Source organism: Felis catus, chromosome B2, assembly GCF_018350175.1.
Source record: "Felis catus isolate Fca126 chromosome B2, F.catus_Fca126_mat1.0, whole genome shotgun sequence".
Classification (NCBI taxonomy): Eukaryota; Metazoa; Chordata; class Mammalia; order Carnivora; family Felidae; genus Felis; species Felis catus.
In genome coordinates this window covers 113,332,890-113,357,611 of record NC_058372.1, presented here as the reverse complement: position 1 = coordinate 113,357,611, position 24,722 = coordinate 113,332,890, and positions in this window count along the sequence as shown.

Here is a 24,722-nt window from a genome sequence, read left to right as displayed (position 1 = left end):
TCTTCCACTCTGGTGTTTTATGTCTTTTATGTATCATTACAACAGGACACACTACCTTGTTCTCAGTTGTCTTTACATTCTACATACCCCCAGGACCACTTAACAGCAAGTGGTCTCATTTCCAAGGGGGCTTTGCAGAGTCTAGTGTCATGTGAAAGGAGATATAATAGAGACACAGAGAGAGACAGAGACAGATGAAAGATAGACATGCTCGTCTGCAAATAGTGTTACAAAGGGAAGACTTTTTAGCTAAACAAAAATAGAAGCTAGCACTGTAAGGTAACAAAACAGAAGAATATTCTAAGCATCTTCTAGGGTATTAATTACAGGAGGTAGAATAGAATTTTTTTTTAATTTTTTTTTTCAACGTTTATTTATTTTTGGGACAGAGACAGAGCATGAACGGGGGAGGGGCAGAGAGATAGGGAGACACAGAATTGGAAACAGGCTCCAGGCTCTGAGCCATCAGCCCAGAGCCCGACGCGGGGCTCGAACTCACGGACCGCGAGATCGTGACCTGGCTGAAGTCGGACGCTTAACCGACTGCGCCACCCAGGCGCCCCTTAGAATTTTATTAATATTAGAAATGAGATTAAGCTTCTCTTCAAAATCTATAAAACACTATTGTTTTTTAAAACAATTTTTTATATGGTTAAATAGCCAAATATTCTTCAGAGATATGTAAATAGGTTCAAATTCAGGCTCCATGGCAGAGAGCCGAGATTATCCTGCTTGGGTGAGATGCTCATATACCTCTCTAGATGATTTCAGTGGGAGTCTCCTACGTTCAGCTGAGATTTAAGCAGGCCAGAATTCTGGAATACCAACGTATTGACAATTCCACTCAGAAAGGACAACCTTTCTCTACAGTGTATTTCTCTTCCCATGACTCTCCAAGGAAAATGGCACATTTGCCCATTTTTGTTTTTTTCTTTTTTATGAAGTAACCACTGAAGCCCGGCTAAGCCCTTATTGCAGAACTGTTTTAGTTCTTTGTGAGTTTTTGCTAGTTATTATAGCATATACCTGAGGATAAATACTTAAATGTCTGTTGCACAGTTTGGTCCATTAAAAATATACATTTTCAAATTAGGAATTCATAACTAAAAAAGAAAAAGTATACTGGAAGCAAATAAACACATATATAAAATTTCTTCAGTATTACTGTAAGTTATTGAGATTTACTTACTCTTTTTCTATCTCTGGTGAAAATATGTCCCAGATATTATTCAATTACTGTGATATTTGCATTCCTAGAATAGGCAACAAACTCAATCTGATAAACATTTCATGTAGGAGTGATTATAATTCATCTCTATTTGCTATCAAGGGAAGAAAAGTGAGAAAATTACTCTAATGTGAGCACAGAAGATGTTAGCAGATAATATGACTATTCTGGTGAAATATTAATGTTTATAAAATGTTCATTGACTGTATACCAACTCATATCCTTAAATAATTGAGATTGGGGTTAGCCAGATTTATAGAATTCTTTGCTTGAAATTCTATATTTTGAAAAAAGGTATTTTATGCTATTTGACAAAATAAATCCTAATAAGTAATGTCAAAATCACAAATTTATTTTTTATATATTATTCAAAAGCCAGTACATGATTAATAAAAACACACTGAACTTTCCCACTCTTCTTCCTCTTATTCATGGTTAAAAATAACTAACTTTTTTGCTTTACTGTATTATATAAATGCTAGCTTTGAATATGATTTTCATAAAAGTCTAAATGAACTAAGAGCTTCAGAGATAATTATTCACCATGTTCTTAAACTTTTTCAACTATCCAAAGTGACATTAACCAAGGAAATATCTTTCTCATTGAAAAACAAAATGCATAAGAGACTCTTGGGAACCAATGGTGAGTACAATCAGAAAAACTTTTAATAAGATTAGCTTTGTTTAAAGTTTGTTTCAGGATAACATTTGGCTACACAGAGGCTTGACAAAATCATTCTTTATCTACAGTGTTAATTGATAGAAGGGTGGGTAGAAATGGACTTTTTCAAAAAGAACAGAGACCAAGAGAGACTGCTGGTATATCATGACCATATATCTTACCATGGTATATCGTAATCTGGTCATGGTTTTCCTGGAAAAAAAAAAAAAAATGCTCCAATTCCACCATCTTCTAGGAGTAAAACTCTGGTTGGCACAGTAGTTGGCTTCACTCTCCTCCTTTGGGAGCAAAAGCAATGACAGAAGCATAGTTAACCCTTTGTTCCCAGAATGCCCATGATTCTTTAGGTCCCAATATGGACAAAGAAGGATAACACAGAGCTCTAGGAAGGGCAGGGGAAGCCAAACTTCCCAGATTCAAACTCTGGCTCCTCTACTTTCAAATAAATTGCTTCTCTCTGTGCCTGTTTATTCATTTACAAAATGAGAATAATAAAAGTGGTAGGCCAGGGGCGCCTGGGTGGCTCAGTCGGTTAAGCAGCTACTTGGTCTCAGGTCATGATCTCATGGTTTGTGAGTTTGAGCCCCGCGACAGGCTCTGTGCTGACAGCTCAGAGCCTAGAGCCTGCTTCAGATTCTGTGTCTCCGTCTCTCTCTGCCCCTCCCCTGCTTGTGCTCTCTCTCTCTATCTGCTTCAAAAATAAATAAAATGTAAAAAAAAAAAATTTTTTTAAATAAATGTGGTAGGCCAGTATTTTATCCAATCACCAATATTCTGATTCTCCTTCCAGGCATCAGGTATGACTGTACATCTCTGCCTCTTGTCATTACACATGGCCAGGTGACTTGCTTTGCCTAGTTTGTCACTTCTGGTGATACAAGCTGATACATTATTCTCCATCATCTACATTCACGGATGCAATAATTGCAGAAGCATGTGGAAAGATGGGCATCTGACCTAGATAACTTATGACTGTAAGGTCTCCCACCAGCTAACCATAATTGTACATGAAGCATAAGCAAGAAATAAACCTTGGATGAGGTCATTGTAAGCCACTGGATTCAGGGGGTTATCTGTTACGTCAGTATTGCCTAGCTTATCCTAACTGACAGAATAGAATAATCCTATCTGGCTCTTAGTGTTTGTGTAAGAACAAACTGAGTATATCACTTAGAAGAGTAACAAGAACATTATAAATGCTTCATTTATTCATTATTCAACAAATATTTATTGAGCACCAACTACGTACCAAACCCTATACCAGATGGAGAGAATTTAATGTGAGTAAAAACAAAAAGTACCTGTTCATGCAATACTGACCATGTAGCAGGAAAGGCAGTTATAAATCAAATGTTAACACAAATATAAAACTGCAACTCTGCAAACTGGGATCCCTAAAGGGCAGATGGCACAAGAAAGCATATGAGATAATTGGCCAAGGCAGGGAGATCAGTAAATTCCTCTTTGGGGATGTGTTAACTTACCTTAGATCTGGAGGTCACAGAGTGAAGTTAATTAGGGAAAGTTGGAAAAGCAAGATCTTCCTTGAGGAAGCTACTGTGTATGCAAAGGCCAACAGTAAGGCACATGGCACCTACAAGAGAGTAGAAGCTTCTAGCTGAAGTGCTTACTAAAGGAAACAAGAAGTATAAAATTTGAATAGAGAATTAGGTAGGGGAAAGACTTTACAGGCTAGTGAAGATTTTGGTCTTTATATAAAGAGCAATGGAGAATTATTGAATATTTTAAGTGGGAGAGGATTACATGTTTAAAAGATCATTCAGGCTGAGAAGTAGAGAGCAAGTTATAAGGAGACATGGTGGATGCAGAAGTTAACCATCTAAGAGGCTATTTATTGCTAGAGTACTTGCTATACATAATGATAGCTTGTAATAGGACAGTCGTAATGGTGGTGATGGAGATGGAGAAAAAATGGTAGACTAAGTCAGCTTTTAAAAATATGCATCCATACACCTAATCTAGAGAGTGTGTTGGGGAAATATAAATATATATCTCAAGGTATTAGGTGACCTGTAGAAGGGTCAAATCACCAAAATGGAATATTCCATGGCCAGAAACACTAAAACAAAGGGAAACAACCAGCCATACAACACTGACTGTTCTAGTGGAAACCTCATGGCCTTAAAGATACTAAGAACCAGACAGTACTACAACTACCGTCATAGCTTCCCCAGGAGAACCAGTCATCTCCACAACATGCTTGCTAGATGGTCTGAACTCCTCATCGTTGCTGCCTCCTTTCATTGCTCATGTCCATCTTATAAAATTCACATGAATGCATTTATCTCACAGAATCTAAGTCTCATGAGAAGCCTTAACTACAAAGAAAAATAAATGTTATCTTTAGCTTTTCAGCTTTGAAAGTATAGGGAAGGCATATCTGATGGGGTAGAGTAGATATTCAGTGAATCAAACTAAAGTACTGCCACAAAGAAGTGAAATTAACTGGAATTTTTGATGTATTGGATGAAAGAAATAAAACTGAAAAAGGTAACAAGAACTCCTAGGTTTTTGGCTTCCCAACTTATGGGATGATAAATGATATTTACTGAACTTGGCTTAAAAGTAATGAACATGAGTTTGGTATTGAACACACTGAAATTGAAGTACATTTGAGACAGCCATGAGATGTCAAATAGACAATTGGATATGCAAGAGAAGGCCTTGCTGGAAATATAAATTTATGACTCATCCAGTGATAATTGAAGTCATGTTGTATTATTTTTCTATTGCTGCATCACAAATTACCACAATTTAGCAGCTTGAAACAACACCCATCTATTATGTCAGTCTCCATGAGTCAGGAGTCCAGCCGGGGATAAACTGGGCCCTCTGCTCAGAATTTCACAAGGCTGCAATCAAAGTGTCAGCCAGGACTGCAATCTAATCTGAGGTTCAGGGTCCTCTTCCAAACTCACTGGCTGTTGGCAGAATTCAGTTCTTTGAGATCATAGGACTCAGGTCCTCAGCTCTTAGAGGCCACCCACCATTCCCTACCATGTGACCCTCTCCAGAATATGGCAGTTCGCTTCTACATGGTCAACAAGAGAGCTTCCAGTCTCTCCTGTTTCGATACTCTCTCAGTTTGAATCTCTAGACCCTTTTTTAAAGGGCTCACTCAATTTTGTCAGACCCAACCAGGATAATAACCCTTTTGATTAACAAAAAGTTGTTAGGAACCTAAATTACACCTGCAAAATCCTTTCATTTTTGCCATGCAGCATAACTTAATCATAGAAGTGAAATCCTGTCCCATTCACAAGTCCTACCTACACTAAGGGGTGAGGAATATACAGCATGCATGAGCCAGGGATGGGAATCTTGGGGGCCATCTTAGGCTTCTGCTTATCACCATGTCCAAAGTAGAAGACATCCTGTGGAGAAGACCAGTGTCTAGAGAATGAAGATTTCCCATATTTAATGATAGAAGTATCTGAGATCAAGATAGAGAAGAAGCTCTATTATTTTATTATCATGATTTTATAGTTCAATATGCTCAACCATAATATACTCAACTACTTGAAATAATTATTCTATTTCAGATTTTGCAATTTAATAAAGAAGTTTGATGTGATCTTAGGAGTTTACCAATGTTTTAGACTCATAATGCCGTAAAGTTTCAAAATAGAGTAGACGTTAGAAATGATATAGTAAAACCTCCATATTTTACCAATGATGAGAGAGATAATAGTGACTTTGCCAAAGTCATTCAGCCAGTGAGTGGCTGACCCACAAATCTTCTGAGTCTGAAATCAGTTTTGGGCCTTTCCTTTACTATTAAGTCTGTTCCATGACATTAAGGCTGGTCATGATGCTTTATGCAGAAAATTATTGTCAACAAAATTAAAATTATTTGGAACACAATTCTATTCCTTCTTTTATCCATACCTTAGGATATACAGCAAGGAAGCCTTAGATGATCTGTTTTCTAGAGACAGTCCTCATAAAATCCCCTTATTCAACTGACCAATTATACTTTCAAATGGCATGCATGGAGTCATATAAATACACAATGTCAAACCACTCTGTAGAGTTGTTAACATACTTTAAATTGGAGATTTCAAAAGATTGAATATATTTTTCCTTACTGCTCCAGGAATTTTTCAATAATTTCTTTTATATAACCTATCCAAGAGGCCATAAACATTAGCTGATAAATTATTCAAATCTGCTGCATATTGTCTCTCTTTCTGCTGAAAACATTTGAGTTATGTTATAAATTCTTCCTGTTGCAAGAATATTGTATCTATTTCTGGTCAAAACATTCGAATACTATTGTAAATTATCTATATTAGTCTTCCCCTACCAGTCCTTTATACATATGGGTGCTCAATATTTGTTGTTCATCTATGAAGAATCAGAATGTTTATTGGCCTGGGAACAAACAATAGATTTGAGTCCAGCCTCTATTAGATAACAACTGTGTGCTCTTGAGAAACTGATTTTCTGAATCAGTTTTATCTATTAAATACATATAAGAATACCTACCCTAATATTTTTATGATAACTTGATGAGATAACAAATATAATGTGCCTCATAGAGTTATCATAGATTCTCAGTGCGTTGGCCACTTTCCTTCCATTGCTTCTTAGTTTTCACATGGGCAGTTATATCCTTTTATCATCCTTGCAGCCTGTTTTGTAAGTGATAAAGCCATTGTGCCTTTGTTTGAATTATATATGCTTTGGTTTTCATATAAATCACTTCATTTTTTCATTAAATAAGAACCAGCTCTCTTACTGAGTCCAAATTTGTTATCAGCCTTTATTAAAAATCTGTATATCTAAGAAGCATTACACATTCCCATCAATAATTCTTGTTCCCTTATTGACATTCTCAACTGAGAGTGAGATTTGGCATGGGAAAATATGCCCCCTAGAAAAGCATATGAGAAGTTCCAAAATGGGACCAAAAGCAGGATGTGGAATTTGAAAAGTCCTCCTGGTGATTTGGAGATCTACCTCCAAGCATGGGTTGCTTCTTCTCCCTTCGCTCGTCCCCACTGAAATCCCTAGATACTAATAGTAAATGTTCTGATGCATGTATTATTGAGAGTAAAATAAAACTTCTTTGTGGCAAATCATCACTCACCAACAATCCTTTATATCTATTAAAATTAGTCTAAGCTGCTTTTCTTTTTCTATATTCAATCTTACAATAGCCTGACCTCATTTACTTTTTGAGCCAGAAAGATTTATTTTTCTAATTCTTTAATTAGTGTCTTTAAGCTTAATGTTCATTTTTATGTACTTTGTATTCAAAATGTTCATCTTCAGTCAAACTTGTTGTGACAATAACACTAATGATTACATTCTATTTTTCAGCCCTTTGGTATCACTTACTAATGTAATGCACTTGCTGGCAAACAAAGGCGTGTTTCAGTTGTTCTTCATTAATTCTGATTATTTGCAAATTGAGTTTACACACACTGACTACAGCATAGCCATGAGATACAGCGGCCTCGGTGAGATACCACTTCACTTTACTGTTCTAAAGAAATGCATGTTTAATATTTAATAGGCCTCTGTTGATTATAACAATTTAACCACTAACACAAAGTGGTTTTACAAAAAGGAATTTAGTGGTCCATAAGAAGCCCAGAGATTTGAAAGAAGAGCCAAAGGGGATCAAGGCAACTGAGATCTTCAGTGACCAGAACTACTAACTCAGTGCCCCTCGCCCTGCTCCTCCCCTATCTTCCCATCTTTCATCTCTGCTTGTCTTTGAGTGGCTTTAGGTTCTTCTACCAGAATCAGTATCTTCTTGGTCTCTGACTGACCTCCTACCAGCTGCCTGGCTCAGATACAAAGAACCATATAGAACAATTCCCAGGAAGTCTCTGACTGGCTCAGCATGAGTCCCTTACCCTTCTTTGCACTAAATCATTTTACAATGGGGAAAGCAGCAATATAATTGGTCGTGTGTGCACCATCATGGAGACAATGCAAAGTACCCGAGAAAAAAAGCCCTACCAGAATCACTTGATTAGAAGTGGAGAGAATCAATTCTCGGAGGAAGGAGGAACTACATTGGACAGACAACATCAGCTACACCACAGATCTCACACATCATGGATGTGAAAGTTAACATTAAATTATATGGTATGAGGTTGCCAACTTTTCCTGCCAAGAAGAACTAGATAAGAATATCTGGCTAAAAGAGGCTGTTTTTACTTACATTTTATTTCCTTGAGGAAACAATTTCTATTTTGTTACACTCAAGAAACAAGTGTAGGTGTTTTCCAAACCAAAACAGAGTTTAATTCAAAGTTAGGCTAAATTAAGGTGAATTTCCCTCAAAGAAATGACTAGAGGTCAAATATTCTCTCATCAACAAGGTAACCAGAACCCTATTTATAAACACAAGTATGCTTTGAAGGAAGCCTGTGCTTTGGCATGGAGACCAGATCCAAGGGAGACCTGAAGAGTTACATTAAGTCTTGGGATCTCTGAACCAGCAATACTCAGCAAATAACCCACTGCAGATTAAAATTAGCTTCTCCACCACTGTTATGAGCAAAAATATGATATGTTTTGAGTATTAGATGACTAGTCACAGCTAAGCTTCATGTAATCCGTTTCATACTCTAACCTTACCAAATATTGAGAACAACATTAATAAAATTACTAAATAGTTCTTGTGCTATGAACTAAAGTGGAGCAAACTAATTGTGGCTACTCAAAGTGTGGTCCACAGACTGGCAGCATTGACATTACCTAGGAGTTTGTTAGAAATGCAGAATCTCAGGCCCCAAAGACAAGACAATTACATTTGAGAAGCACTGACCTAGAGTAAACCCTATGAACACCAACTCAAAGGAAAGCTAGGTTATAATGTCAAGCAATCTAGACTAAATGTAAATACTGGGAAACAGCTTTGGCCAGGCTGACAGGGAAATGATCAGAAGAATGGCATTTTCTAAGTTAGACTGCAAGTCTTAAAAGGCAGAGTTCTAAACAGAAACAAATCCCCTAAAGAATAACAGTGGTCATGATTACTTAAGACCATTATTTTTATGGGGGCACACCTACAAACTGAAATGGGAAACCTGGTTAATAACGATATCTTTGAATGCAAAGGTTGAACCCTGCATGTATGTATGGACATGTTCTCACATGTGATACATGTTTGAGTTTGTTGTCTGTATGTCTGTCTGGGGTTTCTGTCACATTCCTTTTGTGTCTCCCATCTCTATCTCCTAGATGTTCTCCATAACTGCCATCTCCTAGCACAACTTCCCCTTCAACCTCTCCTGACAGGAAGAAATAGAGACAAGAATAGTTGGCTAAATAATACTGCTTCAATTTAGACTTTATTACATTCAGGGAAAGAGATTAGGTGTTTTCTAAATCAAAACACAGTTCAATTGACTACAATTCAAACCAAAGTTATGATAAATGAAGGTAAATTTCCCTTAATGAGTAGCAGACAATAATCTTTAAAATATCATGCTGTCTTATCTAAAATTTTTTAAAAATTGTTTTCTTTTTCATCCTTGGAGATCAAAAAAATGAAAAATGATGAAGTCTTTCTATTTGTCCCCTCTCTATACATGCACTTATTTCAGATTTGTGATATCTGTTCAAATCTAAACTGGGGTCCAAATACACTAACACTAAAATACATTGATAATTACAATTTCAAGATAGAGTTTTCATCATTCATGTAAAAATACATATATATTTGGTAAATGCATCTTCAGATGCCTGTAATTAAAAAAAAAAAGGGCTATGCAGACTGAACAGAAGGACAAAATGTCCCTAGTTATTTTACAACAAACATTAACAAATTTAGTTATCATAAAGATTCTAGCAAAAGACCAACAGGTTTGGGCAACTAGATCTGCCCAACTTGCTAACTAATCCCTGACTCAAACAGGTATTGCTATTGCTTTAGGCAAAAGCTATAATATATGATATCGTACATTAGTTAGTACATAGTACTCCATAACATTGGCAGAGGTTTCAGGTAGAAACAAAGTAACATAATTCACCTCCATCAGCACCCAAGAAAATGAAATTTGACCACCACGAGACAAGTATGGGCTCTTGCCAATCTGTCACATTAAACCATAACTGACCTATGAATCAAGATCTAATAGAAGGGAACACACACATGTAAGTACAGATAGGATGATTTTATAAGCTTTCAACCTCGTCACTGCCCTCTAAAGTGAGGTCCAGGGCTAAGTGAACTCTATCTACCAGGATAGCCTGTGGTGACAGAAGAAATTGAAAGAACATAATGCTCACAGACCTTCTAGTATGTACAATCACTTCTCTCCTGCTATGGTTGGGAGAAAGAGCCATAGTCTAACAGCAGAGAGTAAGAATCTGGTCCGGAATTCTTTTATCAAACTGGCAAGCAACACGCCTCACAGATGGGGGTTTTGCCACTTCTCTTGCACCTTTATGCAGTAACAGCTGAGCTGATGCATCTTGCACCTGCCACGGTTTCTGGAGAAGTTTCAGAAGAAGGCCAGAGAACAGTAAATTATAGCTGACTAGCTAAAAGAAAATGAAGATGTTTATAATATCTTTATGGAAGTCAAATAATATCCCATTGAAACTTTCTCTTTAACACATGCTTGTTTCTTCAATGCCTATTAGCTTATAAAGGGAAATAATAAAAAGTCATACTAGTTTTCTTGAGCATAGAGGCAAAGCTGAGCAATGGTCATTTTTTTCCTGCTTTTTTTTGTTATTTGTCTTGACTAATACTTTTGCTCTACAAATTCATTCTAGAAAAATTGGTACTACCAATATACTAAAACAAAACCATATAATCCTACTATCCAGAAATAACTACATTGTGTTGGACAACTTTGTAAGCTTTTTATCTATGCATAGATTTTTTAATGGACTAATATATATATATGATGTATTATAATATGATTTTAATATTTAATAGTATACAATATATTAAGAGTATACACTAATTAATAGTATACAATATATTAATGGCTGACTGATATGCCATCGAGTAGCATATAATTTATTCATGTATAGACATTTAGATCACTTTCAATTATTCACTATCATAAATAATATTGTAATGAACTTGTTTGTACATATAGCTTTGCACCTTCTATCCTGGGGGTGGAATTACCAAATTAACCGGAATGCATATTTCAAGGTTTCTGAGATATACTAGTAGTGCAAGCTGGTTTTGAGGTAACCCTTTCCTTAACACCATGTATACATTTATTTTCAATGCCAAAAAAGATGGATTTCTCTTAATCAGTGATGACCAGGGTAGGCTGAAGTTGTAAAACAGACTCCTAGTACATTTGGAGGGTCTCAGATGAAAGTCTACACCTTCACTGGTATTTCTACTCACATTTTTTAAATCTTTCTTATACTCTTAAATGGTTAGAGAAAATCCAAGTAGTGTCCCCTAACTCTGAAGATGGTATGACAGGTAAGTCTCATGCAGTACCAGCTAGATAATTTGCAAGATACACTGCAAAATGAAAATGTGGAGTACTTTGTTCAAAAATTATTGAGAGTGTCAAGACATCAACAGCAGAGCATTAAACAAAGCCTGAGGGACTTTTGAGTACAGTGCCTCATGCAAGTGCAAAGACTCAGGTGCAGAATGTGGCCCTGGTTTCATACTCACCCAGAAGCTATCTACCACGATCACTTGGTCATATACCACCACTTTTCAGATCTACGGGTTTATTTCTCAGACATCCATATTTTTGGTGAAGGGTAGGCAAAATCCTTTATGCCACTGCTGATATAACCATTTGTTACTTTTTATTAATCATGTCCGACCATACTATCCTTATACTTTGTATACGGGGAACGATCACCCTAATTCTACAAGCAAATAATGTTCTCATCTGTCAGTGAAAGTTTAACTTCACAGAAAATACATTTAACCTAGTAAAGAGGAAGCTTCCATAAAAATAACTGAAACACAAACTTCATTCACTAATGCTATTTTTCCACACCCTGCAAGTTTGTGTATGTTCATAAGTACGTGTTTTAAATCAACAAACACAGTATACTTTAATTTTTTTTTTCATTTAAAAAGCACTGATCTGTGTTCACATTGAATTAAAGAAATCAACACAAAACTAAAGGAAATCAGGCAATGGTCTGAAATTTGGCAACCAAGAGACATTTCTATTCAATGCCTCCTTTTTCTATTGCCTTTGGCTTGGTTTCCATGGAAATGTATATTTGCTGCAAGCCAAGGTTTTTTTGTGGTCTAAGCTACAGGAAAAATGTGTAAATAAATGCAGATAGGTCGTCAGAAGAAATGTTGATTTAAAATATGGGGGAGGCACATGTAAGCTTTAGGAAGTGAATGAATTCTGTGGGGTCATCAAGTCCTAAAGACTCTGCAAATAAAGCAATTTTTGAATATGCATATAATAAACCTAAGAAGGACAGAAAGTATGTTTGTTCTAGTAACAATATGTCTAAACACGCTTTAGGTGTAATCTTGGTCTTTGATTATTTATTCATTAAACAGACCTTTATTGAGCACCTACTCCATACCAGACACCATGTTATGCACCAGGCTTATACATTTTAGGTTAGTTCAGTTCTGTGGCTGGCAAAAAGATTAAACAATGGTAACTTATTTAGCACTCAGCTAACATGTGTAGGGCATCTTCTTCATGTTGGACTTGACTGAATACATAGACAAATATAAAAAAAAACAAATAAGGCTCTTCCTATGGGATATAAAATAGAATGGTGGAGGGGGATGTACAGCCTCCATAATAATTATAATTTAATGCAATATGATTAAGCTCCATTAAATGGGCTATAAGTTAGTTTCCACAGGTATATTCCACAGAGTCCAATACAGAATATAAAAGTACTCTAAACTGTATTTTAATTATGGGGAGAAAAAAAAAGAAAAACTGAATCATGTAAATAAGGAATATAAGAGAAAATGACAGAATGAAAGGGATACACAAATAATTCAGAGGAAAAAGAAAAGTAAAAAGAGAATATAAAGAAAAAATTCTACAGAAAGAAAAGGAATAAGGAGAAAGGGACTGCGATATAAACTGTCATGAAGAACCAAAGAGATACAGGGGCCAAATGCCTCATGAAAGTAAGAAATAGAGAAAGATAGAGGTCTGTGAAATATCATTTGAATGAAAACAGGACAGCAGGCTTAGTCTATAATTTCCTGGGTCCATTGTGTAATTGGTAGAATTAGGCCCAATCCACAGGAAAGGACATCTGTGGAAATGCTCTCCAATTCTTGGAAGGCAATGGTCCCATATGGAGTATGCACGATGACGGCACATAGAACAGGCAGCATGCAGGATATACAATCTAAAGACTGCATTCCTTTTAACTGCCAACTTTTACACCTTTGTTTTATCTAAGGAAAGTAATTTGTCCAGAGTAGCTTAGAATAAAATCTATGTCAAATTTCTCCTATTAGCATTTTTGAAACATAACTTTCATTATTTAAAATCAATGGCCAATATTCAACACTTTTATGATAAGTGCTGTCATAGCTGTCCCAGATATAGAGAAGCACTTGTCTATGGACCAAGTAGTTACCAAGGAGATTGAATCAATAAATATATCATTTGTTAAAGATGCCAAGTTTTCTTATGGAATAGGATATTGGCAGGCAGCTCATTTTGGATTGTTACTTGGGTTTGCATCTAAAACCATGTTAGCAGACAGATCTCCACAGTCTCTGTCTAAACACTCTCTGCTTTCAATGTTTCAAGAATATGTGTTCACATCATTATCTTAAAACCATTGCTTCACTGGAGAGAACTACTCCTTGTCAGAAAAATCAGGACAAGCCAATGATGAGTCAGTCTTTACTAATAGATGTTAGACCAGGTTGAAGATTTAAACACAGAAAAGTAACATTTTATCACTAAATATTGCTTAGCAGTGAACGCATAACTAGGTATAAACTCCACAGACTAAAATATGGTGGTAAGATTTTTAAAGTTTCTGACATTATATTTTAAAATAACTTAACACTGCTCTTCTCTGGATGAAAAGAAGGTAAACATTAAGGCCAGAGAATATTATGGTAATTACAGCCTAGCACACAATGTGGTTACCTTTCCAACTTCTACCAGCCACACACATACTCACTCTGCTGCCACACCATCACCATTACTACCCTTTGCTAGTTTTAGTTTCTCTTTGGTTTACTGCAGATTATCTTCCCATAATACATATCCATGTGGTCACTGTTTTCACTGAAATAAAGTTTTGTTCTGTGACAAACTAAATTCTGTAATTTATAACACAGTCCAAGAGTCCTGGAGGAGTCTAGCACATTTGGACTCTGAGAGCAACTTCAAATTGTTCCAACTTGGGAGAGCAGAAAATGCGAACATTGGGGTGTGTATCTGATCTTTGACCAAAGCAAACATGATCTTTTGGGACATTCAAAAAGCAGCCTGCAGAGCCACAGTCCTACGAGTTGCAAAAAAGAATCTCTCAAAGCATCTTTTATCTAAAAATACAACTGAAATGTAATGTTTGTCACCCTACACATACACAAGGATATTTCTACCACAGTGGTTTTCCTATATAGCAGGTGCTCATGACATCAGGTGATTGTGACAGCATATGTGAAGAGCTCAAACTTCAAGTCCTTTGTTGGCTTTGGTGCTCACATCTGTTATAGAAACATCTCTCTGTTAAGCCATTTTTGTTCCCAGCTGCACACCGATTATTTAATAGATGTCCAGTTGTGTGAACATGCTATAGAAAGCCAGCCTTTGTTTCTCCTCCTAGAACTCAAAGTACTTTAGTTAAAGTCCTACTAATATTATTGTCATTGGATCGCAAAACACAAACCTTTTAAACATGAGGATGAAGGAGTGAGCTGGAGGGTGGAGGTCAGGGAGAGAATCCTTTCCTGGTACTTTCAACTATACACGTCAAGATTCTTGGAGGTTGTGGCGCTTAGATTTTGGAAGGAAATGCTGTTGTGTTATTCTCCTTCACGATGATGATTTGAAGCATTAACTATAGGGATTTTTCACCCTGGAAAATATCCCTAAGGGTTTCTCAAAGAAAAATGGCTTAGAAAAGCCAGGAGTTACTTTTTACCATCTCTCTACCCATAATGCAGAAAGTTCTCACGTTGGTTTGCAAATTGCATTTGCTGAATTTCTGTGGCAGCCTGTCAGACAAAGAAAGAAGGGGTTTTGTAAACTGAGATTAACTAAATAGTGTGGTCTAATCCTGCCTAGTTTGTGTTTATGCATGCTTCACTGTGGGATTTACAGCCTTAGCTCATGGAGAGAGAATAAACGTAGTGAACACAAAGAATCCAGGCTTTGTGTTACTGAAATTAGAATCAGGTTCAGGTGGAAATCTATTGGCATATTTATCTGAAAACAAGATACAGAAATAGAGAACAGTAGAAAAAAAAATTGAACTTTCTCTTAGCTTTCATGAAGACTCATTAAAAATTTCTCCAAAAAAAGGAACATCTTTGCATATATGCTCATCATAAAAATGGAGACACTGACAAATTTCTTTTGATAGAAAACACTCAGCCTTATTCTTTCCCTGCAATGGTTTCCTCCCTTTCCGACCCTAAGTTCCACTCCTGTGTTATAGGTCTATTGTTTTCTGTGCCACGCATCTAGAAGATTCTTGTACTTATAACCCATTAGGCTTGTCAATGAAGAGATGGCAGTAATTGACAGAGGGCAGCGACTGTGTCCTGAAAGGTTAAGAGTAGAATGTAAGCTATGTCTAAAATGTTCCCACCAAGTCTATTCTGCCTTATTAAGCTGTTTCAAAGACTGCATTCATTCTTCTCCACTCCAGATCAAGTTGACTGATAAGGAGCTTTTATTATTTCTTCTCACCTGGATGAGAAAGGGTCTACTTGTTAAGAGAGGCCCTTTTGTTAGACTGGTATATGTCCTTTGTGTTCATGTTTTCTTTGGTCCTTCATTGCCTCCTGGATTTTATGAGCTTTCACCTTGGGAGAGCTGAGGGCAGCTGGGGAGCAGGATCATGATACTTCTAATCACACAAAAGTGATAGGATATGACACTCATAGGAAAGAAGTCCAAATACAAAAACCTGAGTACCTGTGGCCTTATCACATTCCAATCTTATAAATGATCTTGTCAGTGATATAATAAGGGTGATTTATGTAGAAGAAGAACACTATATTTCACTATATTTCTTTAATATAGTGAAAATACTAGATAAAAAAATTGGAGGAGCATACATAAATCTTATGGATTGGGTCAGCCATCAGAAATTGCACTATTAACCTTCCATAATGTGAAATACTATGCAGCCTTTAAAATGTGTGGTGGACAAGGACAATTAACACTATGGAAAAGCGTTCCTACTCTATGATTAAGTAAAAATATGTAAATTAGAAAACAGTTTGCCAACTCTGAATAAAACATGGCAGACTGAACAATTCATTTATCTTTGTTCCAACTGGGAATCTCATTCAAATTACAACAAAACTTTTTTCTAATCCAAAAGACAAAGCAAAAGGGAAAAGAAATAACAACTAAGTAGAGATGTCAACAAATTCTGGAAGCTGGAAAGTGGACAGGGGAGCAATAACTGGCCAGGTAGAGCAGTGGAGGTAGAAATTCAAGTGACTACAGAGAAGGGTGGCCAGAACCATCCAATTCGAAGGTGTATAAAGTAAATACATGTAATGTTAACAGAGATAGATTGATGTATGTTTTGGGAATCAAGAAAACTCAATTAAAAATAGTTTATACAGTAACCTTCAAGATTTTTGCCTAGTTCAGCCCATAAAACAATTTGAAAAATTATGTATCCTCTCACATTTTAAGTTGATATTTAAAATTTTTATAAGTTTGTTAACAAAGTAGACAATAGAATATTATAAATATTTATATATTTTTTTAATTTTGTCCCAATTTTGAATGTATTCAATGGAATTGTAGTACCATTTTATTACATACATATATAATATTTAAAAATATAAAATTTCATACTTTAATATATATTTTAATATGTAAAATTTTATAGCCAGTGTCATCCATTTTAAATTTTTTTCTCCCTTGAATTTCTATTTCCATTATGCCTCCCACACAGCTATTGTAATGAATGTAATACCTTCATGCTTGAAATCTTTTACTGTTCTTCTATATTTCTTTGCAGCAAAAATATATTAAATACTTTAAATTTAAAAATTAGTTTTCTGGGGGCGCCAGGGTGGCTCAGTCGGTTAAGTGTCTGACTTCGGCTCAGGTCATGATCTCGCGGTGCGTGAGTTCAAGCCCCGCGTCGGGCTCTGTGCTGATGGCTCAGAGCCTGGAGCCCGCTTCGGATTCTGTGTCTCCCTCTCTCTCTGACCCTCCCCCATTCATGCTCTGTCTCTCTCTCTGTCTCAAAAAGAAATAAACGTTAAAAAAAAAATTTTTTTAATTAGTTTTCTGGTACTTACCTCTAAGTAATCAAAACATCTTCTAGTTATTAAGTCAAATATTATTACTACATAATTAGTCAAAATATAAATTTTTAAATCATTATAAATTTTTATAATTATTAAACATAAAAAGTAAAACTTTATTGTAAATGCAGTTCTAAAATAGATAAAAGAGGGACTGGATTTGGTGTTTTGGTGCCACAATTAAAGGAGGTTTCTTGAAGTTATATTATACCTTGGGCAATGAACCTTAGTAATATTTGGAATGGATGAGTGGTAAATCACTCCTTTGCAAAGTGGAAACAAATGTTGGATTAGGATAAAGTACTATACTTGAACCTACCTTGCAAATCTATCCAATATGATACCTTACTACTAGATCAGAACTACCCCAACCCTGCCCAACCACAAAATAAAAACCAAAGAGTCAATGATGGGAACTATAAGCAAAGTGAAATCTGTTTTTACATGTATTGGCCATACAAGTAATAGGAATCTCAGAATCTGATACAGATCTATGGGACTTCCTTTTTCTTAACCCTCAGGGAAATAAGTAACAATTTTTCCATTTTCTGTAAAATGGGGAAACAGAAGATTTGAATAAATAAAGCAATAGAATATTTGTGGATTTACTTTGTTAAACATATTTTTTCTTATAAAATTGACAAAGATTATAAAGTTGTACCACCACCATCTCCTTTAGAGATCTGAGGTACTCTTAATCATATTGATAAAAAAAAAAATTAAAAAAAACACCAATATGTCTTTGTGAGCATTTATGGACATAAAATCAAACACAATGAAGAAGTTGTATCATAAATGTTCCATTGCAGGGACATTCTGCTTAAGGTCTGCTCAGACTTTTAATATTCAAAACCAATAATTTCTGATCTCTTCTTTTCCTGGTAAATATCATAGCAGCAAGTGTTGACACTCTTCATTGTTCCAATGACTTTCAAATTACTTTCAAAATTAAGGACATCTTTCTCAAAAAACTTCATTGCCTATTTGATGTGCTTCCAAAAGTCTTTGAATGGGAAATGTTGACAGAGGGACACTTTTCATGGTTTTTTCTCAATTTTCTTTTCCTACAGTTACACACACACACACACACACACACACACACACACACACACACACACACACTGCAAAGCTCTGAAAAAGAGTCATCGGTCCTCATCAGAGTTGCAGATTGATCTAGCTGAGTGGCCATGGGCTCTGCCCACTGGTCAGTTCCGCCCACGAGGCACTCCAAATCAATCATCCTCAGGGAACCCACTTCTTTACACATTTATTCCTTTCCCATTTTGTTCCTTCCACTGCAGTGGCCTCCCCACTCTGTACTAAGCAAGTCCTTTCCTTCAAGGATTAAAGAGCCTGTCTCTACTACCCAAGTTAAATTAAGAACTCATCATGCCCTAATGTTTCCATTTCACTTATTCCATTGTATTGTAAGAGTGCTGGTCTGTATCCCCAGTATCTTATGAGCTTCTTAAAAGAAAGGGCCAAGTCTTAGTCAGTTTTGTATGTTTAGTATCTAGCAAAGCACCTTAAACTTGGCAAAGTCCCAAACTCTGGTTGTTCAGTGAGTGAATGAAGGCCAGTAATGACATACATGGGAAGACCAGGAAGCTCCCAGAATCCCTGTTCTTGCTTCCTGACATCATTGCTTAGGTGGCTCTCAGCTTTCCTCTCTGTGCCCTTTCCTTCTTTGCCTCATGCAGTCTCCTTCCTTTGTAAAGTCCCTCTTTTCAGGCCTCTCTCATGTCTGGAAAGTAATTTACATCTCAGCAGAAACTCCAATCCCTATGTCCCTCTCCACAACCCTGTAAGGTATATATAATTGTAAAAATGAAGCAGCTGAACTCAAAAACATAAAGTCACTTGTTAATGTGATCAAAAAGCCACAGTAGAGCCAGTAATAGACTAATAGAACCAGAACTGCTTTGCATACAAACCCAAAGTCACTCACACTACTTTCTAGTATAGCTTGTTCCTAGGTGCACATTTATGGTTTTATTTGGTTAATTCTTAAATGTGAATCTGTGGCATTGCAGAATAAAAACACCTGAATGAAAGAAATAGAATTGGCCAGCTCTGTGTGACTTTCTCTCTTTGGTAGGGAATGCCAACATAGAAAATTATCTGATAAACAATATATTATAATCATGAAAAATAAAATTAGTATATCCTGAAAAGTATCATTTGGTTTTCTGGGACTGGATCAATTTACATATTCCAACTTCCATTCCAAGAGGATTTAGTCGTCTCTCAAACAAGAACAAAAATCCCAGATCCCTAAACTCTCAACCAGCTCTATGCTATATCTAATGAGGTTTAAGAAGAGGCCACAGACACGGGCACCTGGGTGGCTCAGGGACACCTGGGTAGCTCAGTCAGTTAAGTATCCAACTCTTGATTTCAGCTCAGGTTATGATCTCACAGTTTGTGAGATGGAGCCCCACATGGGACTCTGCACATGGAGTCTGCTTGGGATTCTGTCTCTCCCTCTCCCTCTGTTCTTCCCCTATTCACATGCACGTGCCCTCTCTCTCTCTCTCTCTCTCTCTCTCTCTCTCTCTCTCAAAATAAATAAAAAACATTAAAAAAATCTTTAATTTTTTTTTTAAACGAAGAGGCCACAGACAGGTTTCACTGGTTTAGAAGATCTGCAAACTTTTCCTATCATCTACTATTATTTTTTAATCACTTTTGAAAGGTGCTAATCCAATTTAACTTTAAACCATTAAACATTCTTTGAAAAGTGAAATAGTAAAACAAATTTGGCATTTTGGTAAAATTGGGAGACTTCTTAGTTTTCCTTAACCAAGCAGCCTTGAATATTAATTGAGAGGCAAGAGTTTTCCCTGGGAATTTACTTTTGTTTCAGTACTGAAGTTGCCTCTGAGAAGCTACTGATCTCTAAGTAGTCAACAACTGCCTCAGCCATAAGTGTCTTGTGCTCCATTCACCTTAACTAAGACTCAGATACCAACCAGATGGCAAATTTTAGTTAATAAGATTTGCAATTTAGTGAGTACCTACAATTTGTAAAACACTGTCCTGAGTGCCTTCTAATTGAAATCTCATTAAACCTCACCATCGGCCATCATTATACAGAAGGTAACTGAGACCCCTAGAAGAAGGTAAGGGTGAGCAAACTAACCACCATTCAACTAAATGGGAAATAAGCTGAACCCAGGTTTGTCTAACCCCACAGTCTGTTTCTTAATCCCTTCACCAAGTCACCTTTCTACCTCTTGGCACTCAAAGGATCTGCTTTCAGTCTCTATGTGTAAGGAACCAAAAAGAACCAACCCCTCCAAACAAGAAAATAAATAAAAGGTAAGGGCTTACAATTCCTATGGCTTTTTTTTCTCTAATTACATGGAAATCCATAAGTGGTTACCTTTACTTTTTTTTTCACATTTCAAATTAACTTCTTCTAGAGACAACAGCTGCCTGATTTAAATATAGCAGCTAGATTTATTTAGTGCCTTTTTCTCAACTATAAAACATCATTGATTCAATAAAACTCCTTTGTGAGATCAATCAAGTTGACATTGTCAGATCCATTTTGAAATTGGTTGTAAGATAATGCATGTGTTTGGAAATCAAGAAAATGTGGTTACAAAAACTACCTATATGGTAGCTAACTTAATAAGGCTTCAGTTTGTAAACCATATGTGTTTTTAAAGGCAAGAACTTTAACCATTGTGAAATCTAAACATATAATTGTTAGATAAGTACATGAATGAATACACATTTTCTAGAAAAAATTTTATCCTAAATCACATCATTTTGAACAGAGTTTAACATGAACAGGACTTTAAACTAGTAACACAATAGTTCCAATTGTTCCACATCCTTACCAATTTGCAATTTGGGAACTGTCAAGTTTTTTTTGTTTTATCCATTCCAGTAGATATGAAATGATGTTTCACTATGGTTTTCAATTGCATTTTCTGGGGTGCCTGAGTGGCTCAGTAGGTTGAGCATCTGACTCTTGATTTCAGCTTGGTCATGATCTCAGGATGGTGGGACTGAACCCTATGTCAGGCTCTATGCTGAGCATGGAGCCTGCTTAAGATTCTCTCTTTCTCTCTGTCTCTATCTCCCTCTGCCCCTCTACCCACTCGTGTGCTCTCTCTCTCTAAAATACATACATACAGGGGCGCCTGGGTGGCGCAGTCGGTTAAGCGTCTGACTTCAGCCAGGTCATGATCTCGCAGTCCGTGGGTTTGAGCCCCGTGTCGGGCTCTGGGCTGATGGCTCAGAGCCTGGAGCCTGTTTCCGATTCTGTGTCTCCCTCTCTCTCTGCCCCTCCCCCGTTCATGCTCTGTCTCTCTCTGTCCCAAAAATAAATAAACGTTGAAAAAAAAATTTTTAAATACATACATACATACATAAATATAAATTGCATTTTCTAATTGCTAACAATGTTAAACCCTTTTTATATTACTATTGGTCACTTTTATATCTTCTTTTGTGAAGTGCTTGTTCAAGCCTTTTGCCTATTTTTATTGAGTTGTCTTTCCATTTCAATTTGTAGGAAATCTCCATCTATTCTGGATGTGAATCCATTGTCAGATGCCTGAATTTTGAATTTTTTTTTACCATTTTGTGGCTTACTTATTCATTTTTAGTGGTGTTGTTAGCTAAACAGATTGTTAATTTCGATGAATTTTATTTTACCATTTTTTTCTTTCATAATTTGTGCTTTTTGTGTCCTAAGAAACCTTTGTGTACCTTAAAGTCACAAAGACATTCTACTGTGCTTGCTTCTAGATGATTTATGGTAAGATTTACATGTAAGTCTATGATCCATCTTTAATTCATTTTTATTTATAATGTGAAATAATGGCTAAAGTTCACATTTTCCATGTAAATACTCAATTGTTCTATAACCATTTGTTGGAAAGACTTTCCTTTGTCCCATAAATTCCCCACTGACTGGATGCCTGAAAGAATCAGCAATTGATTGTATATGTGTAAGTCTATTTCTGGGCTTCACTAACCAAACAGCTTATCTAAGCCAGTATTACTGACTTTACTCTTCACTTAGAAATAAATATTCATTACCAAATAAATATTTCAACATAAATCTAAGTTATCTGCAGAACATTTTGAATAGACAAAGAAAGGTGACTTATTTCCGACGACTACCCCCAAAATACCTCTCCTACTGACCTACCAAGTTGTCTTCTCTTTTTTGACCTACAACAACTGTAATTAGAATCACTTCTTTGAATTAGAACATTGACCCTCAAACTTCAGCAAGCCATGAAGAAGGAAATAATCTCAAGGACTCTAATACTGATATTAGATATACTTAATGTTGTTTAAATATGTGCAAACATAAAACCAGTCGTAAGTATTTTATAACTCTTATGAAACTATAGAGCCAAATAACAACTTATATTAAGTTAAAGGAAATAATAAATCAGTGAAAATCAAGCTTACAACATTAATGTCAAGGGACAGACATTAATTGCTAGCCAATACAATTTAATGTAGTATTGAATTCTGTGGCACGGGTTCTTTTGAGTTCAGATGCCTGAAGTATAGGACACTGAATGGTGACTCAATCTCTCCATTATTTGTCTCCACATGAAAGACCGTGAAAACTTCTGTAGAAAATATGTATCTAAGTCTTAGTCTTAGATATACTAGAATATAAAATTTTTATTTCTGTATCTTAAATTATTTTCTGACTCCAAGTCCCAAGTCCATGCACCAGGATGACAATACAAACGAAACCTCAGACTTCCAGGAGTTCACATCCTGAACAGTGCCACAGGTGTTTCCTTGTGCTATTTTATCAGGGAGTTAGGCTCTCGAACATCTGTCCTCACAGATTGCCCCTGGAATGCCCATCACCTCTTTCTCCTTGATCCCTGACTAGCTGTCCCTGTATTGTGCTTTGAGGCAAGGGAATCCTTTCTAAGGCTACCTGTGGCCCAGCTTTCTCTTGCTCACTACACAGCCTCTCACTTCTCCATAGCAACACTACCATAGAGCCAGGAACAAGTTCCCCTATGCTTAGAACTCGCAAGTCCCATGGAATCCTCCTGCAATACTGACTGGACCCATAAGCTTTCTTAGCTGCTTTGCAAGGCAGAGATCCAGAAAGGGTATGAATTCTGACCTGGAGGAAGATATATACAGAAAGAGAAGGTTGGAGAGATAAATGACTGACATCCTGGGAAACAGGCAGCCGAAAGTCCATATCCCATCTCTACTGTACTGGTTGTGTGACTTGCCATTGAGCTTCAGGTTCTACATCTTCAAAATGAGAAACAATATATAAGATCATGTATGTGAGGATGCTAGCACAGTGTAGCAGTTCAAAAATTTGTTAATTATTATCATGATTATATTCTGGGCTTGAAAGTAAGAACTTGCCACAAGTTCCTAAAAACTTCGGTGAGCATTATTTACTAAGCTACAGAGAATTAGAGCCAGATACCTAATAGGTAGATACTAGATATATAGAATGCTCTCCTTGCCTTCAAGTACTTAGTTCAAAGAGGAAATCTAGACCACTTAAATTACAACTTTTGAGACATGTACAAAGAACTAGAAGTCAAAAGAGCTGGGTTCTTGCCCGTTTGTGCTACTGTTTGCTGTTGTTCATAAGCTAATCACTTGACTGCTCTGAATCTCATATTACATTTTTTTTTAACAATTTTTAAAATTTTTTAAATGTTTATTTATTTTTGAGAGAGAGAGACAGAGTGTGAGCAGGGGAAGGGCAGAGAGAGAGTGAGACACAGAATCCAAAGCAGGCTCCAGGCTCTGAGCCTAACACGGGGCTCGAATCCACAAACCGCAAGATCATCACCTGAGCCTAAGTCACTCAGCCAACTGACTGAGCCACCCAGGCGCACCTCATATTACTCCTCTTTAAGTTACAGAAAATGTTTTCTATTATGCCTACCTCAAGGATTATTATAAAGCCAAACAAGTTGTGTTAGGGCAATAATAAATATAAGATATTATTAGTGATTTTCAAAAACAAAGTCATATCTTGTCTTATTTCCTCATTTAACAGATGACAAAACAGAATCCTAGAGAGGTTTCATGATTATCTAATAACATCTGAGTCAGAGCTGGGATTTGCACTGAGGACTAAAGATGCCTCTCTCCCAGCTTACTGGCATCAGTCGCCACCTACCTCCCATCTCTCCCTCCTCTCACTGTGCCTTCCTCCCTCTCATTAAAGACAAAGCACCATGTAAAGACTAAGAATTAACCTAGAATTCTTGTAAAACACTGAGGTGATGGAGAGGAAACTAATCAGACTTTAGAACCAGGAAAGGTTTCACAAAGATGAGTTCCTAGAACAGGTGCTCACAGGACCTCATTTCAATTCCCTGGCCAGTGCCATT